Source organism: Hyaena hyaena, unplaced genomic scaffold (assembly GCF_003009895.1).
Source record: "Hyaena hyaena isolate Hyena2069 unplaced genomic scaffold, ASM300989v1 scaffold_1757, whole genome shotgun sequence".
NCBI classification, from domain to species: domain Eukaryota; kingdom Metazoa; phylum Chordata; class Mammalia; order Carnivora; family Hyaenidae; genus Hyaena; species Hyaena hyaena.
The window spans coordinates 102,874-121,080 of NW_024082394.1; the positions used below are offsets into that span (position 1 = coordinate 102,874).

At 37.2% G+C, this 18,207-nt stretch overlaps 1 long non-coding RNA gene across 1 annotated transcript in view; it reads right to left on the reverse strand.

The window, feature by feature from the left end:
* The window catches only part of LOC120226562, a 143,467-nt gene that overhangs the window by 56,163 nt on the left and 69,097 nt on the right, over positions 1–18,207 (reverse strand). The gene's annotated exons all lie outside the window — the stretch shown is intronic.

Consider the following 18,207-nt stretch of genomic DNA (forward strand, 5'->3'; position numbering starts at 1 on the left):
AATGAAAATGGACTTATTACAACCAACCCCCCAGAAATACAAGGAATTATCAGGGAATACTATGAAAAATTATATGCCAACAAACTGGACAGCTTAGAAGAAATGGAAAAATTCCTAAACACACACTCACTACCAAAATTCACACGGGAACAGATAGAAAATCTGAATAGACCCATAACTAGTGAGGAAATTGAATCAGTTATCAAAAATCTCCCAACAAATAAGAGCCCTGGGCCAGATGGCTTCCCTGGGGAATTATACCAGATATTTAACTCAGAGTTAATACCAATTCTTCTCAAGCTATTCCAAAAAATAGATATCGAAGGAAAACTTCCGGACTCATTTTACGAAGCCAGCATCACTTTGACTCCCCAGCCAGACAGACACCCAGCAAAAAAAAGAGAACTATAGGCCAATATCCTGGATGAATATGGATGCAAAAGTCCTCAACAAGATAGTAGCAAATCAAATTCAACAGCACATAAAAAGAATTATCCACCATGATCAAGTGGGATTCATTCCTGGGTTATAGGGGTGGTTCAATATTCACAATCAATCAATGTGATATATCACATTAACAAAAAAAAAAGACAAAACCATTTGATCCTGTCAATAGATGCAGAAAAAGCATTTGACAAAATACAGCATCCTTCTTAATAAAGACCCTCGAGAAAGTCGGGATAGAAGGAACTTACTTAAAATCATAAAAGCCATCTATGAGAAGCCCTTAGCTAACATCATAGAAAACTGAGGGCTTTCCCCCTGAGATCAGGAACACGACAGGGATGTCCACTCTCACCACTGTTGTTTAACATAGTGCTGAAGTCCTAGCATCAGCAATCAGTCAACAAAAGGAAATAAAAGGCATCAGAAGTGGCAAAGAAGAAGTCAAACGTTCACTTTTCGCAGACAACATGATACTCTACATAGAAAACATGACAGACTCCACCAGAAGCCTACTAGAACTGATCCATGAATTCAGCAAAGTTGCAGGATACAAAATCAATGTACAGAAATCAGTTGCATTTTTATACACCAATAATGAAGCAACAGAAAGAGAAATCAAGAAACTGATCCCATTCACAATTGCACAAAAAACCATAAAATACCTAGGAATAAACCTAACCAAAGATATAGGAGATCTGTGTAATGAAAACTATAGAAAACTTATGAAGGAAATTGAAGAAGACACAAAGAAATGGAAAAACATTCCATGCTCATGGATCAGAAGAATAAATATTGTTAACATGTCATTACTACCCAAAACAATCTACATATTCAATGCATTCCCAATCAAAATTGCACCAGCATTCTTCTCAAAACTAGAACAAACTCTCCTAAAATGTGTATGGGACCACAAAAGACCCCAAATAGCTAAAGTAATCTTGAAGAAGAAAACCAAAATGGGAGGCATCACAATCCCAGACTTTAGCCTCTATTACAAAGCTATAATCATCAAGGAAGTATGGTATTGGCATAAAAACAGACACATAGATCAATGGAATAGAAATGGATAAAGGACCTGAATGTGAGACAGGAAACCATCAAAACCCTAGAGGAGAAAGCAGGAAACAACCTCCTTGACCTCAACCACAGCAAATTCTTACTTGACACATCCCCAAAGGGAAGGGAATCAAGAGCAAAAGTGAACTATTGGGACTTCATCAAGATAAAAAGTTTCTGCATGGCAAAAGAAACAATCAATAAAACTAATAGACAACTGATGGAATGGGAAAAGATAGTTGTAAATGACATATCTGATAAAAGGCTGATATCCAAAATCTATAAGGAACTCACCAAACTCCACACCTGAAAAACAAATAATCCAGTGAAGAAATGGGGGGAAGATATGAACAGACACTTCTCGAAAGAGGACATCCAGATGGCCAACAATCACTTGATATGATGTTCAGCATCCTTCCTCATCAGGGAAATACAAATCAAAACCACACTGAGCTACCACCTCATGCCAGTCAGAGTGGCTAAAATGAGCAAATCAGAGAACTCTAGATGCTGACGAGGATGTGGAGAAACAGGCACCCTCCTACACTGTTGGTGGGAATGTAAGCTGGTACAGCCCCTCTGGGACCGATCTCAGGAAACTAACAATAGAACTCCCCTATGACCCAGCAATAGCACTGCTAGGAATTTACCCAAGGGATACAGGAGTGCTGATGCATAGGGACACATGTACCCAGTGTTCATAGAAGCACTCTCAACAATAGCCAGAACATGGAAAGAGCCTAAGTGTCCATCAACGGACAAATGGATCAAGAAGATGTGGTTCATCTATACAATGGAATACTATATGGCAATGAGAAAAGAATAAAATCTGGCCATTTGTAGCAACATGAATGGAACTTGAGTGTGTTATGCTGAGTGAAATAAGTCAGTTAGAGAAGGACAGATACCTTCTGCTTGCACGTATAGGTGGATTAGGAGAACTTTAACAGAGGACCATGGGGGAGAAGAAGGGGGAAAATTGGGGAGAGGGAAGGAGGCAAACCATGAGAGACTCTTGAATGGTGAGAACAAACTGAGGGCTGATGGGGTGGGGGAGGGGGGACGGGGGTGATGGGCATGGAGTAGGGCACTTGTGGGGATGAGCACTGGGTGCTATATGGAAACCAACTTGACAATAAACTTTAAAAAATTCATTTGTAATGATTTTTTTTAGACTGGAAAAAATATAAACCACTGGTATGGGGATTTCCAATTAAAGGCAGAGGATCAAATGGCTTTTTGTTTACCAGACCTCCCCCAAAGCACGATAAAGCAGCAAAATGTGAGGAAAACATTGTTTCTAATAAAACTGGGAATGCACAGATCCAAACCTCAAAGTAGGGGGAACAACTGCCAAAAGCAATGATCATGCTTCCTGAGCGGGGAAGCGGGCAGGAGGAGCACCAGATAATCACAGAGATGGTAAATGACAATTGCAGTTCAACAACGATTGCAGTGGGATCTTCAGACATATACATGCTGGACTGCCCATGAAGGATTTCTGACACTCCAACTTTCCCTGCAACCCATAAGGACCTCCTGATTATCCCCGCAAAAAAAAAAAAAAGACACAAAAACTAAGGGGAGTCATTCTCAGAGGGAGAATAATAGAGAGGCTTTTTAAAGAAAGCTGTAAAACTATAGTCCAAGATCAGATTGGTCCTCCCATCCTTCCCCCACACCATCGCTGGGCATATAGAGGCCCCCATCTAAGAGACCTCACTTAAAGTTGAACCACAGAACCAGCACAAGGTCTATACTAAGGTATTACAGAGGAGTTAGAAAATATAAGAAACAAAAATTAATTTTCATGACTTACTAAAGGAAAAAACAACCTTAGCTTGATAAATGCAAGGCCTCCAGGATCCTTCTTTAGTATATAAAAATATACTAAATATGAGTCTTTTTAGTATATGAAAATCCTTTTGGAACTTCCCCTTGCCTTTAACTCCCTGAACTCCCAAGTGTATAATCAGTCACCCCTCACAATCCCAGTGCAGCTCTTTCTGCTCACTGGCCCTGTCCCCGTGCTTTAATAAAACCACCTTGTTGTGTGGGAAGAATGAAAACTAAACTAAACTAAACATTAGAAGAGTATTTAAAAAAAAAAAGAAATTGTCAATGAAAATAAATTCCTAATAAAGTTAACATGGATTATGGGAGGATAAAGAGCTCAAAGAAGACAAAGAAACCAAAGAAGAGGTGACAAATGGAAGCCCTAAAAAAATGAAATAAAATCACTACCGAAATGAAAACCACATGAAAACACCTAAAATTAGAAGGCAATTTTATTTTTTATTTTTTTATGGTAAATGAATTCATATTTACTTTATTTTTTAAGTACCTAATTTGTTTATTTAAATTCAAGTTATTTAACATACAGTATAGAATTGGTTTCAGGAGTAGAACCCTGTGATTCATCACTTACACATGACACCCAGTGCTCATCCCAAAAAGTGACCTCCTTAATGCCCATCACCCATTTAACCCATGCCCCCACCTACCTCCCTTCCAGCAACCCTCAGTTTGTTCTCTGTATTTAAGGGTCTCTTATGGTCTGTCTCCTTCTCTGTCTTTATCTTATTTTTCCTTCCCTTCCCCTATGTTCATCTGTTTTGTTCCTTAAATTCCACATATGAGTGAAATCATGTATTTGTATTTCTCTGATTGACTTATTTCACTTAGCATAATATACTATAGTTCCATCCACGTTGTTGCAAATGGCGAGATTTCATCCTTTTTGAAGGCAGAGTAATAAATAAGCAGTTTTAAAAATATAGACAGAGAGGAACAGGATTAAGAAGATGAAGTGATGCACATGATTAGAGAGAAGATGATGGATCGGGAAGAAACAAATGGAGGATCCTGGTATTTATATTGGTATTGATGAAGATGATATAATAGAGGAAAAAACTTCCAATTTGTGTCACAGTGTCTATAAACTCTTATGGGAAATAAACTTGACCTTAAAATGGCATACCATAGCCAAATTTTATTTAAGTATTAAAACACTGGATCACTGGATGGACCTTACAAGAAAAGCAAGAATACAATACACTTCTGAGGCTTTCTTGAATTTAAAAACAAAACAAACAAACAAACAAACAAAAACTGTTGAGTAGAAACAAAAAATAAAGAGCTCAAGAAATTTGCTGTGGAATGAAGAAATTTGAAATGTCTAAATGACTGAGGGGAATAGATTATATGACATAATGTAAATATTCTTAAAGGAGGCAGATTATTAAGAGGGGAAGTAGCAAAATATGCGTGTTAACTTCTACAAATCTCCAAGTAACTATTCAATATAAACCATGTGAAGTCAAGAAATTGACTTAGGTACCTATGAATTTAGAGAGCTAACCACCAAACACTTAAATATAGAGTATAAATCTAATGATAAAATGAAAAAACACACAAACAAAACCAGATCATTTAGGGGTGCCTGGGTGGCTCAGTCAGTTAAACGTCCCAGTCTTGATTTTGGCTCAGGTCGTGATCTCACAATTCATGGGATCCAGCCCTGCATCAGCCTCTGCACTATAGATGTGGAGCCTGCTTGGGACCTTCTCTCTCTCTCTCTCTCTCAAAATAAATGAGGCATGCTTGGGTGGCTCAGTCAGTTAAACGTCCCAGTCTTGATTTTGGCTCAGGTCGTGATCTCACAATTCATGGGATCCAGCCCTGCATCAGCCTCTGCACTATAGATGTGGAGCCTGCTTGGGACCTTCTCTCTCTCTCTCTCTCTCAAAATAAATGAGGCATGCTTGGGTGGCTCAGTCAGTTAAGCATCCAACTTCGGCTCAGGTCATGATCTCAGGGTTCGTGGATTCTAGCCCCACGTTGGACTCTGTGCTGACAGCTAGCTCAAAGCTTGGAGCCTGTTTCAGATTCTGTATCTCCCTCTCTCTCTGACCCTCCCCTGTTCATGCTGTCTGTCTGTCTGTCTGTCTCTCTCTCTCTCTCAGAAATAAATACAACATTAAATAAATAAATACATAAATAAATATTTTTTAAAAAAACAGATCTTTAGCAAAAAAACAAAAATATATTGGATTTTAAAATCCAACTCTTAGGGCGCCTGAGTGGCTCAGTTGGTTAAGCCTCTGACTTTGGCTCAGGTCATGATCTCACGGTTTGTGGGTTGGAACCCTGCATCAGGCTCTGTGCTAACAGCTAGCTCGGAGCCTGGAGCCTGTTTCAGATTCTGTGTCTCCCTCTCTCTCTGACCCTCCCCTGCTCCCGCTGTGTCTGTCTGTCTGTCTGTCTCTCTCTCTCTCAGAAACAAATAAAACATTTAAAATTTTTTTTTAAAAATCCAACTCTTTGTATAACAAAGATAAATGTAGAGGAAACAATGATGGAATTTTTTAGAAAAAGGGATAAGCAAAGGCATGCAAAGCACATGTAAATAAAAATATATCAAGCACTGTAATATTAACATATAATGGGTGAATTCAAGGGGAAAAAAATCATTACACAGGGAAAGAAAGAGATATTTAAAGTAATAAAAATACAATCCACAATGAAAATCCAATCTGCTTGAAACTTTAATTCCTAACTAACTTAGCATCAATGCACAAAAAGAAAGCATGGCATGCAAAGCAGAAATAAACAGAAAGAAGTCTTTACCCCAATCCTCTGAGACTCTGACAAATTAAGTAGACAAAAGTATAATAAGTAAAGACACAAAGAATATTTAAATATCATAATAAAGCAGACTTGATAGGTAACCACTTGAGTGACATTTTAAAAGCATAAATAAGATAGTGTAACCCTCTGGTTCAAAAATCTCCAGGAGTTTTCCAAACTCACTATCATGGCTCCATCCTGTCTCTCTGACCTAGCTTCTACCCTGTTCCTCTTCACTCACGACACACTAGTCATTTGGACCTTTGAGCCTGCTCTCCTGTGACACCTAGATTTTACACCATCAATTCTGCTCCTCTGCCAGGTTTGCTGCTCCCTCACTCACTTCTGCATCACCCTGCTCAAACGTCACCCCTCAGGGAGGCCTTTGCTGAGAACCCTCACATGGTGCTCTCCCATCTCCTCAGCCATTCCACTTCTCCTTACCTGATTTATTTTTATTTTGAAGTTTATTAATTTATTTTGAGAGAGAGAGAAAGAGAATGAGCAGGGGAGGAACACAGAGAGAGGGATAGAGAATCCCAAGCACGTTGTGCGCTGTGAGTGCAGAGCCAGACCATAGGGCTGATACACAAATCATAAGATCATGACCTGAGCCAGAATCAAGAATCTGTGCTTGACTGACTGATCCACCCAGGTGCCTCCCCTGATTTACTTTTCTTTAAAGCATTTGTCAGTAATGAAAATGTACCTGTATTTATTTGCTTGATTACTTTCCATCTTTTTTACCAGAATGAAAGCTCCACAAACATAGAGATTTATTTTGTCTTATACACTCTACCATCCTTTCTGCCTAGAATGAAATCTGGCACATATAAATACTTAACTTGAAAATGAAAATATGTTTAAAAAAAATTTTTTTTTAATGTTTTATTTCTAAGAGAGAGAGAGACAGCGTGAGCAGGGGAGGGTCAGAGAGAGAGGGAGTCACAGATTGAAACAGGCTCCAGGCTCTGAGCCGGCAGTCAGCACAGAGCCCGACGCAGGGCTCGAACCCACGAACCGCGAGATCATGACCTAAGTGAAAGTCGGACGCTTAACCGACTAAGCCACCCAGGCGCCCCGAAAATATGTTTTTATAAATTATTGAGTGAATGAGTGATCCACTGAATTCTATATCACACAAAAGGAGGATGCATCTTTTTTTGGAGGGCCCATGGAACATGTCCAAAAACTGATTACATATTAAGCCAAAGAGAAAACCATCATAATTCACATAAAAATATAAATACTACAGGAAGTATTCATTGGCCATAGTACAATAAAACAAATACTTATATGATTCAAGAAAAAGAGGAAACAAAGAAAAAACTCCAACCATTTGAAACTTATATTTCACATCAAGGTTTTAGATTGTAGCCCAACTGGAAAATAACTATTGTGAATACACACACACCAGAACCTAGAAAACACAGCTACAGCAATATTTTAACAGAATAATCATATTCTAAAATATGTTATTAAAGAAGGAAAAATAAAATAAAGTAATAACTCAATTCAAAAGCTAGGAAAAATACCCAAAACTTGAAAATTAAAGGAAGAGAACAATAAAAGTGAACTAGGAAAAGAATAAATTGGGCAGGAAAATTCAGTCAAGAGCTGATTCCTTCAAAAATCCAAGAAAAATAAATTTTTTAAGGAGTTAAACTGAACAAGATAAAGAATTTTACTTCATTAAGGAAATGATAGATTATTCAATTTAAGGAAATTCAGACCAAAAAAAACCCCTCAGAAACTGTTATCTACCAATCTACCATCTTTTTCATTTGGAAAAGGAAATAAAATAATTATCTACCTCATTCCTTACTACCAAATATATTTTAGATGGATCAAAGATTTAAGTGTGAAAAGAATTAAAATGTAGAAGAACTCAAATAAAATGTGACTGAATATTTTCATAAACTTAGAATGAGAAACCCTTCCTAAACATCAAACCAGAAATCCTAAAGAATTTGATCTGTGTTGATATATAATTTTTTAATACAATGTGCAAAAAATAATCATTACAAAGACAAAATGCAAAAACACTAGGAAAACTATTTTAAAGATGTATGAGAAAAGTAATGAATACTTTTCTATATATAAAAAATGGTCTAACAAATCAGTGAGAAATAACTAAGCAATCTGTTAGAAAATTAGGCCAAAGACATGAGCTAGAATTTCAGAAACAAGAACTTAAATGGGAAACAAATAGAGAAAGATCCCCAAACTCACTCTTTTACTAAAGATATATAAATATAGCAATGGGACACCACTATCAGACAGTTTTACAATACACAATTCCACTGAGGGAATTAACATGAAGTTCATTTTCTGCACTTTTGTTAGAGAGCAGATGCTAATACACCCTCTATAAAGGCAATTTGGAAATATCTGGTAAAATGTAACACACACATTTTCCATTTGGCCAAGAAATCCTACATGGAGGAATTTTTCCTCCAGTGATACTCACATGAATGTGCAAACATACATATAAGGAGATCAACTGTAGCACTGTTTGTTTTAGCATGCATGCACGCACCTGTGTGCACACACACAGTAGGAATGACAACCTAAATGTTTATCAATAGAGAACTGTTTAAATCATTACAGTAAAAACCCAAAATAGAATAATGTACCACTATTGGAAAAGAAATGTCTAAATGCACTGACTTGGAAAGAAGATGACCAAGATATTCTGGTGAGTGAAATGTCAAGGTATAAAACAGTATGTATATAATCAATCAATTTGTATAATCAAAGAGATATAGGATGTATGTTATGTAATTCTTGCATATATAAAGTAAAACGATCTTACAGGAACATAAAAAAGTATATAAAAGAAAGTTAGTGGTTAACCTCTGGGGCATGGGAATGGAAGTCAGAATGAGAGATATTTACTTTCCATTTTAAACTCATCATGCACAATTTGAATTTTTTATTATGTGCATGGTTTACTTTGTTATAATTTAAAAAACTAATTTAAATAAAAATATTTTTTAATTAACCCAGATTCTGAAAGGTATGATCTCAAAAATCAAATGATGTCTTATTACCCTAATCATTTAGGTTAATTTCTTTTTCCTCCCAACGATTTTGAGATAAAAATAATTTATATTGTCAGAACAAACATAGGAAGACCATGAGAACTGTAATTAAAATGTTTTGTGAAGTGAGTGCTCAATTGGTACAAAAAATATTTCAAACATCACATTTGGCAGTAAAGGAGTTTCCATGGGGAAAAACAGCAACAACAACAATATGGATTCAAATCCAAATTTCACTTTCAACGTTGTACATCTGGAGATGAGTCAAAACTTTAGTGGTTTTATTCTCTTTATAATATTTCCAACCTGCCAAATACTCTAGAGGCCCATGAGTCATATTTACACTTCATAAAATGCACCGAGTCCTTTGGAAGAATAAACTGATAGCTAACAGCTCCGCAAGGGACATATTAATGCTTTTCTTTTCTTTTTTTTTTTTTTTTAACCCTTTAAGAGATTCCTTCCTCCCCGGCACAACCTACTTTACCAATACAGCTACATCCTGTTTCCCTTCTTCGCACAAGTTCTAATAATGCTGTTTTTATGTAGCCAAACTCCTACTAATTCTAATCAGCCCACCCTTTAGAGTTAGTAGCATGTTACTGATAATATTTCTCAGACATTGCTTTTTTCAGTATGAAACCACTTCTTCCATCTCCTGCAAGTAATGCTAAATTAAGCCCCAGGGATGTTTCTAATAAGGCCCCATTCTTCTTTCCAAAACATCTATAACACTTGCAACGTGATAGCAATTTTCAAACAATAAAAAGTAAATACGAGGAATTCAACTCTTTCTTGGTTTGCAGATAACTTCGGTTGACTGGGAGTTATTGCAATATGGGTTCCCTCCAGGAAACAGCTTCGGTTTATAGCTAACATCCTTCTATAGTCAGGCACTGCTTTAACACCAAAAATATTCAAGAGCTCCAACTATGAAGCAGAGCAGTCTCTTCATGACTTTTAGGTAAATGTTTCATCAGAAGCTTATAGTTTTAAATTGTTGATAAGAGCTAATAAACCCAACATTTGGGTTCTTCTATCATTCTGATAGAGGTATTTGGTTCCAAACTGAAAATTTGTCCCCAACTTGATTTTCATATTTCCTTGATGACTTGTTCTGATATCCCACTGATTCCAAAGAGATGTTTCTTTATGGAACAGATGTGTATCAGTGGGAATTAGGCAGATACTCTGAGGCCTATTATCAGGAATAATTTTTTTTTCCAGGAAACATCACAGCATGAATACTTCTATTCCAGGCAAGTTTTCCCCACAAATGAATTTTGTAACTGCATGTAGGGGAGAAGATGGTTTCAATTGGTGAAACATGGGTAAAGGAATTATCTAGAACAAAGGGAAAATACGACCACATTCTCACCATAGCAGGCAATTTAGAGAAAAATTACTGGAAATATCAGAAACAGATACAAGAGGAAGTTTCCAAGGTGAACCTTGTGGGATTCCTACAATATGCACAAGGCTGAGGAAGGCATCTAAATTCCTTCCCTTGTGAGTTTATGACTTAGTGATAAAGGAGGTATTTTAGGAAGATCTGTCTTGTTTAAATCACAAGGCAGATTAATGGGGAATGGGCAGGGAGCCTGATGTCCCATGGCAATGTTTGGCACCAGCAATGTGAACCTGGGTGAGATAGAGGCAGTAGCAAGTTAGAGAGGAAAAGTGGAGGGAGAAGGTGAACCATACCAAAAAAAAGAGAAATGAAGCCTGGTAATGGTGTCTCCTATCCAAAGAATGCTTCACAACTTCACAAGAGTCTTCTCCCTTACTTCCTCACAACGACCCCACATGGAATTAGAACATAAAGTGAATCATTGCCCATTATGCCAAAGAAGAATCCAAGACTCAGAAAGGCTAACAGTCATGGTACCATTGTTGAACCTACTCTTGGCATGAAGGTTGGGTAGGATATAAGCAGAGCTCTTGCTACTCTTAAAACCAAATCTTGTACTACATAAGCACACTGCCATTAAACTGCTAGAAGCATAGCAGGTGCTTAATAAATATTTGAATGGAAGTTGAATAAATGAACAAATGTTCACTTTTTTATAACTGCAGATTTTTAAAATTTTACCTCATTTACACATCTTTCTGTCCCAATTCTCCGTGAAACTTTTGAAGGGATGGACTATGTCCTGGCTATTTTGGTATCTCCAGAAGAAACCTATGGTTCTAACCAGACTTACAGTCTTTTCTGCTCTGGCCTACGTAGTAATCATTCAAAATTGGTTGGGTGCCTCCATTCATAGCCTATGAACATTAGACCATGCACATCCTCTTTTACTATTATCTCTTTTATCCTGGCATTTTGCACCCATTCAGCTACCATCCCTCATCACACTCTTTATTTCTACATAAAAGTAGCCCTACATGATGTATTATTTTTATGGGTATATTTTTATACTAATAAATGAGATATGCTATATATCTCATTCTTTTTTATATCTTTACTTAACATGTTTAGAATGTATAGTTCATTGATTTTGACTAAAGTTTTTTTTATCATATATACTTATATTTATTTACTTGTACCCATATTTGATATTTAGTGTGTTTTTCTTTGCTATTGCAAACAATACTGTGATAAATATCCTTATATGCATCTATTTGTGTACATGTGCAAGAGTTAATTATTTGAATCAGTTCCAAATAATTAAATAAAAACAGTAAATTTCACATAGAAATCTGTTTTTTCACCTTATTTTGAAAAATAGAGAAATTTGGCAACTCTGCACCTTTATTCGCTTCAGACATATTGGCTAGAGCTGGATATAAGCCATGTGTTGGGTTAGCTTTCTCCAGATTGCCACAGTGCCACTACTCCATGTGGTTTCCATGATACCCCTTTACTCCTCTCTGTTATTTGCTGCATTAGTTTCCCATTGCAGCTATAACAAATTACCACAAACTTGGTGGCTTAAAACAATGTAAATTTATTATCTCACAGTTCTGGAAGTCAGAAGTACAAAACAAGTCTCACTGGATTAAAAGCAAGGTGTCAGCAGGGCTGTGTTCCTTTCTGAAGGCTGTAGGGGAAATCTATTTACTTGCCTTTCCTAGAAAGCGTCTAGAACCTTCTTGAATTCTTTGGTTAGTGGCTCCCTTCCATGTCCAAAGCCAGCAATGGCTTTCTCACACTGCATAACTTTGACACTGACTTCTGTCTCCTTTCTCCATATTTTAAGGAACCTTGTTATTACATAGGGTCCACCCAGGATAATCTCCCAATTTTAACATCAGCTGACCAGCAAGCTTAATTCCATCTTCAACCTTAATTCCTCCTTGCCATGTAACATAACATAGTCACAGGTTCCCAGGATTAGGATCTAGGCATCTTTGGAAGGGGTGGAGGAGGGATAGGGAATGGGTATATTCTGCCCATCTCACTAGACTAACCCATTCAAGGTAAATGAATTGTTAATTTCTGCCCTACAGCATCTAAATATTGGCCCACAATTATAAACATTTAATAATTGTTTCTGAAATGAATTTAATAACAATTCAGATGGCTATTTTAGATTCGGTAATCACAAGATTATACAGTATTGAGCAATAAATTTGTTCTTTAAAATACTGATCATTTATTTATCAGTAGCCATATGGCTGTTATGAATCTCAGTCTATAGGGTATGTAGAATGAATCTCTTTTCCAATGATATTATCTTAGCAATGGATTAACATGTTAAGCATTGAAGCAATATTGTTAAGAGACTTGCAAGAAACTGGCTAACAGTTTGTGTTGTGGTTTCTTCTGATTTCTTTTTAACCGAATTGAACTGCTTATTTAGTGATTGCTTCACTCTCACAACTGTGGAGAAAATGTCAATGAATCTTTACATGCTCAGGTGTAATGGAAACATTATTTTAACCCTCCCAGATGACCAAGGAAAAATTGGGCCAGAAAAACACTGAGGTCTCTTCAAGTTCTAATATTGCATGATTCTACAAAACCTTGAAGAAAGATGGATATGAGGAAGGCACAATTTTGGTATTTTTCTTGCTTGAGGGTTTCCTGCTCTTGCCTGCCTAAATTGTTTTATTCCACACTTTTGACTGAGAAACAAGATTACCTGATTGAGACAGTGTCCTGCTCTTCCAGTCAGTATTGCCTCCCGTGGTAAGCACAGAACAGGAGATTACACTCAGAAGATGCAGACCCAAGATGTTGCTCAGACATGTGGCCAGCCTGGCCTTACTAACTCCAGCCTTGACCTCCCTAGATCATTTCTATTCTCGACATCCCCAACCCATCATTGTTTCTCAACAATTCCCCAAGTCATGTGGGATCAATCCAAACACCCATCTTCTTGGCTCCACTCCCTGGATGCTGAAACCCTCTAGAAGAAATCACTGAATCCTACGGATTTTTTTTTAAAATAAATTTTTAGTCTCCAAAGTGAGCTGAAACTAAGGTGACCTATGGTTCTGGTTTGCCTGGAACTGAAGGAATTCCTGGGATATGGAGCTTAAAGACTGGAAGTCCTTAGCCAACTGAGACAATCTAGCTACATCTTTGATAAGGCTCAACAACCCCTTTCAGGTTCCAATTCCGTTTTTTCCCCCATTCCACATATTCACACCCTCTACTGTCTCACATACCCCTATGCACAAGACTCTTTAGAAAACTGAGACAATCAAGCCACTGCATTTCAGTAGAAAATGCCCCATGGGTCATTTGGGTGCCTCAGTCAGTTAAGCGTACGATTCTTGGTTTTATCTCAGGTCATGATCTTGCAGTTCGTAGGTTCAAGCCTCACATCCAGCTCTGCACTGACAATATAGAGCACGCTTGGAATTCTCTTTCTCCCTCTCTCTCTCTCTGCTCCCATTCCCTCAAAATAAATAAGTAAACATTAAAAAAAGGAGGAAAAGAAAAATAAAATGGCCCATATAGCAAAGGGGCGTTGACCAAGATTTTCTCCTTGCCCAAATTCTTCTGAGGCTACTCTGAGCTCTTTTTCAACTATGGCCTGACTTTTGGTCTTGTATATTTATCTCCGCAAGAACCCCACTAAGTGAGTTTAGCCAGAATGCCCCATCCTTAGTATGTGAGCACCCTCAATATCTGATCAGATTCCTCATCCTCCACTATCCCCCAGGTGATGTGATCACCCTGGCCTACCTTCAGCAAAAATCCTGTTAGGCCAGTTTAGCAAGAGTCTCACCTTACTCCTCATGTTTCCTTTTAGTAATTCTCCATCCATTGACCCCCACCATGCTTCTTGGCTCTAAATTCCCATTTGCTCATGCCATATTCAAAGTTGAACCCAATCTCTCTCCTCAACAGCAAAATCCCATTGCAGTGGTCCCTAAACCTATCGAGGTAGTCTCCACTTGAATAAAGTCTTCCCTACCATCCTAAACAAAGATGATGAATAACTTTTTCTTTAACAACATCAACAGGAAAAGCCAAGATGTCTGCCTCCAAGGAGTCTGCACAAGTAAAATTGAGCTTAATGAATTCGCTACAGTCTAGGAACTGGTCTTTAGCTTGCAGGAACAGGGCAAAATACATGTTTTGTTAGCATACTAATGTAGGTTTGAGTCTGAGGGGTGGGCTCTCATTAATCAAGTTCTCACAGACTGATATTATACACCACAATGACAATTTATTCATTTAGAAGAGGCTCATCCATCGAGCAGAAACACTCATGTGATTATGCCAACACATTCTCTTCCTGTGAACAAGTGACATGAAGAACTAAATTATCAGCAGAAGGCCACTTTATTAATGTTCAATTTAAAAACATAGCTATCAGCAGAGAATCTGATCCATCAGTCTGATTGATAAATACCTTTGAATAAATAGATAAAAGTTAAATGATCAAAAAATTACTCTTATGAACATTGACCAGAACAAAGGACTATAGAGAATCTTGAAAAGTGTCCTCTGGTAAGGGTAATGTGTCACCTAAAGGACCATGCAGCACACAATTCCAGACAGACATCATTCACATATTAGTATACAATCCATATGATCATTCATTATAGTCCTGGTAGCATACTGTTTACACTATTTACCTGACTTTTTATATTTATAATATATATTAGAGGCTTCCCTGCAATGCTAAAAAATGATTTCATTCATTTTAAGGCTGCATAGCATTCCTTGCCTTATGTAGCATACTGTTTAACAGTTTTTATTTATTTATTTTTTTCTAGTCTCTGGACGGTTCTTTATTTTTTTAGGAGTTTATTGTCAAGTTGGTTTCCATATAACACCCAGTGCTCATCCCCACAAGTGCCCTCCTCCATGCCCATCACCTCCCTTCCCCTCCCCCACCATCTGCCCTCAGTTTGTTCTCAGCATTCAAGAGTCTCTCCTGGTTTGCCTCCCTCCCTCACCTCCACTATTTTTCCCCTTCTTCTCCCCCATTGTCCTCCGTTAAGTTCCTTCTAATCCTCCTATACATGCAAACATAAGTGTTTAACAGTTTTTAATTCAGAGGGGCAGGAGATTCTTAATCTAATCTCCTCTTGTCTTCTCCAAGATCTAAACCCATTAGTTAATCCTCTCTCTTAATCTTACATTACTGACACCTTCCCCATAATCTACTCACATGCTCAAGTCTTTCCTTTGATCTTTCAAGCCTTTCTCTCACTAAAATATATTTCCCATTCCTTTCACAATTAAAAACCTAGAAATAATGGTCCTCACCCAAACACTCCCCCTTCTCTACCCATTCACCATTCGACCAATTGTAGTCAGGATCCTGCCCTGATCATTACAGTGAGGTTATGTGGGTACAATCACCAGTGTCCTACTATTTGCCAAAAACAAGTGAATCTTAAAAACCCAACTTTCTGACATCCTTATTGACTATGCCTTATTTGGAATTCTCTCCAACATTGGCTTCAATGACACTGCTCAGTCCTGGATCTCCTTAGATCTCTTCTTCCTTTCTTAGTCTCTTGCCAGTTTCTCATCCTCTTCCAGGCAGATATAAGACAGGATTCTGACTCTGACCCTCTATTCAACTCATTCTGTACAGTCTTTGATCTGTTTTAAGCCTCCCACGTTCCTGTACATGTGATTGATCCAATATTCACATCTTTCATCAAGGCCTCTCTGAGTCAAATCTATGCTGCACTGTTTGCTAGGCACTTGCATCTGGATTCTCACACTACCTTAAACTCGACACATTTAGAATTGTGTTCTCTTGTGCTGCTGAGTCTGTTTTCCCTTTTTCTCTTACAAGCAGTTTCCTCAACAATAGCAAACATATCTTTTTCTTAGGCTTGGTACTTAGCCTTTCAATCCCCAAAAGTCTGCTGCAATGTCAAATAACTGCTGAACAGGACTGAAGATGAAGTTATATTGGCTTTCTCTCATGCAACTGCCAACATGTGGCCAAGAAAAAGTTTCACACATTCATACCTGGACAAACTTTGGGAGTTCAAATTGCCCCATCTGGCACTTTCTCCTCTGTACTCTCATCACAGCACTTAGCCAGATAGTTACTCACATCTTGGTCTGTCAGGTGTGAGTCAAAAACTGGTCCAACACATCGTTGAAACCAATAGTGGCATTGCTGAATTACCTAAGGTGAGGTAAGGTATAGGCACACCCCATTCATTTCGCTGGAGGGCAAGTGAGGAGACTCACAGAAAAAATCTCACACCCAAAACTCCCTCTAATATTCAAATAATGACCCTCTATATTCATGATGTTATAAAATAATTTAAGACAGATGTACCTGGTTTTTAATAATCTCCTTAAAATGTGGCAACTTGTCTTATAGCTCCTATGTAATATGTTATATCTTGTGCCTTCTTACCCCAGTCAAAACTTCCATTTTATCATCCTATTATATTATCATACCTTTGACTAAAAATTCTACCCTAGTAAATCAGCCCTAGAAAAATAACCCAAAATACCAAAGAGCCATATTTTAAAAGATTTCTACCATAGCTTTACTCAAGTAGTAAAAAACTGAATATTATTCAAATATTCAACAATATGATAATAGGTAAGTAAGTTAAAGAACCCCCACTCAACAGAACCCACATATCCATTAATAATTTGAGTTAACACAGGAACAATCTTAAACTATATGTTAAGCTAAAAAAAATCCACAATTGAATATAAAGATGGACAATGGTGTACAGAAATTTTCTGCACAGAAAAAGTGAAATATGAAATCAGAACATTAATAGTTTTCTTTAGATGATGTGATTTTTAGTAATTTATTTTTCCTTTTCACCTCAAATTTTTATAATGAGAAAAATCAAGTGACTTTTAAATGTAGTCATAAAACCCCACACTTTCCAAGCTGATTCATCTCTATGGTTGGCTTGAGACTACTTCCTTTGAGCCAAAGCACCACAATGGAGTAGACTACAACTTTTAAACTCAGTCATCTTTCTTCCTCCTCTAAATAACAAAATAAACTGGCCACTAAGTGTTTTAATAGTATGCACAAATAAACCTAACATCTGGTAATGAGACACTGAGCTTTCATCTCACTATCCAGGAAGGATGTTTGAGGGATAATTGAAAAATATTAAAGACTGAATAATTAATTATCCAATATTTTTAATCATATTAGGTTGTTCTCTAAAGGTGGGAGAAAACTAAAATTTTTATTTTTTACTCCATCCATCAGGTAAGGAAGCAGAGCTCTGAAGAATAATATCTCGAAGCTTCAGTAATTAACCTACCCATGTTTTCCACTTTGCAAAATTAGTTTACTTGCCAACTCAATCTGCCAGTATTCTCCTAACTTTTTAAATGTGAATTGTGGCAATTCTGCAAACCAATCTATTGGGCAGTCTGTCAAGAAATAACTGCTACTGTCAATTACATTTTGTCTTTCCTAATGGAGTTATTGGGGAATATTTCAGGTTTTTAACATTTTTAAATTGACATGTTTATTGATTCTTGCTCTCTTTATGTGCCTTATACATAGTGTTGGCATCCCATGTCAAAACGCTAAACTTTACAACTCGAAACTCACCGCTGCAATAGGTAACTTCCTTAGGTTATTAGCAAATGTCACTAATGCAATTGAAT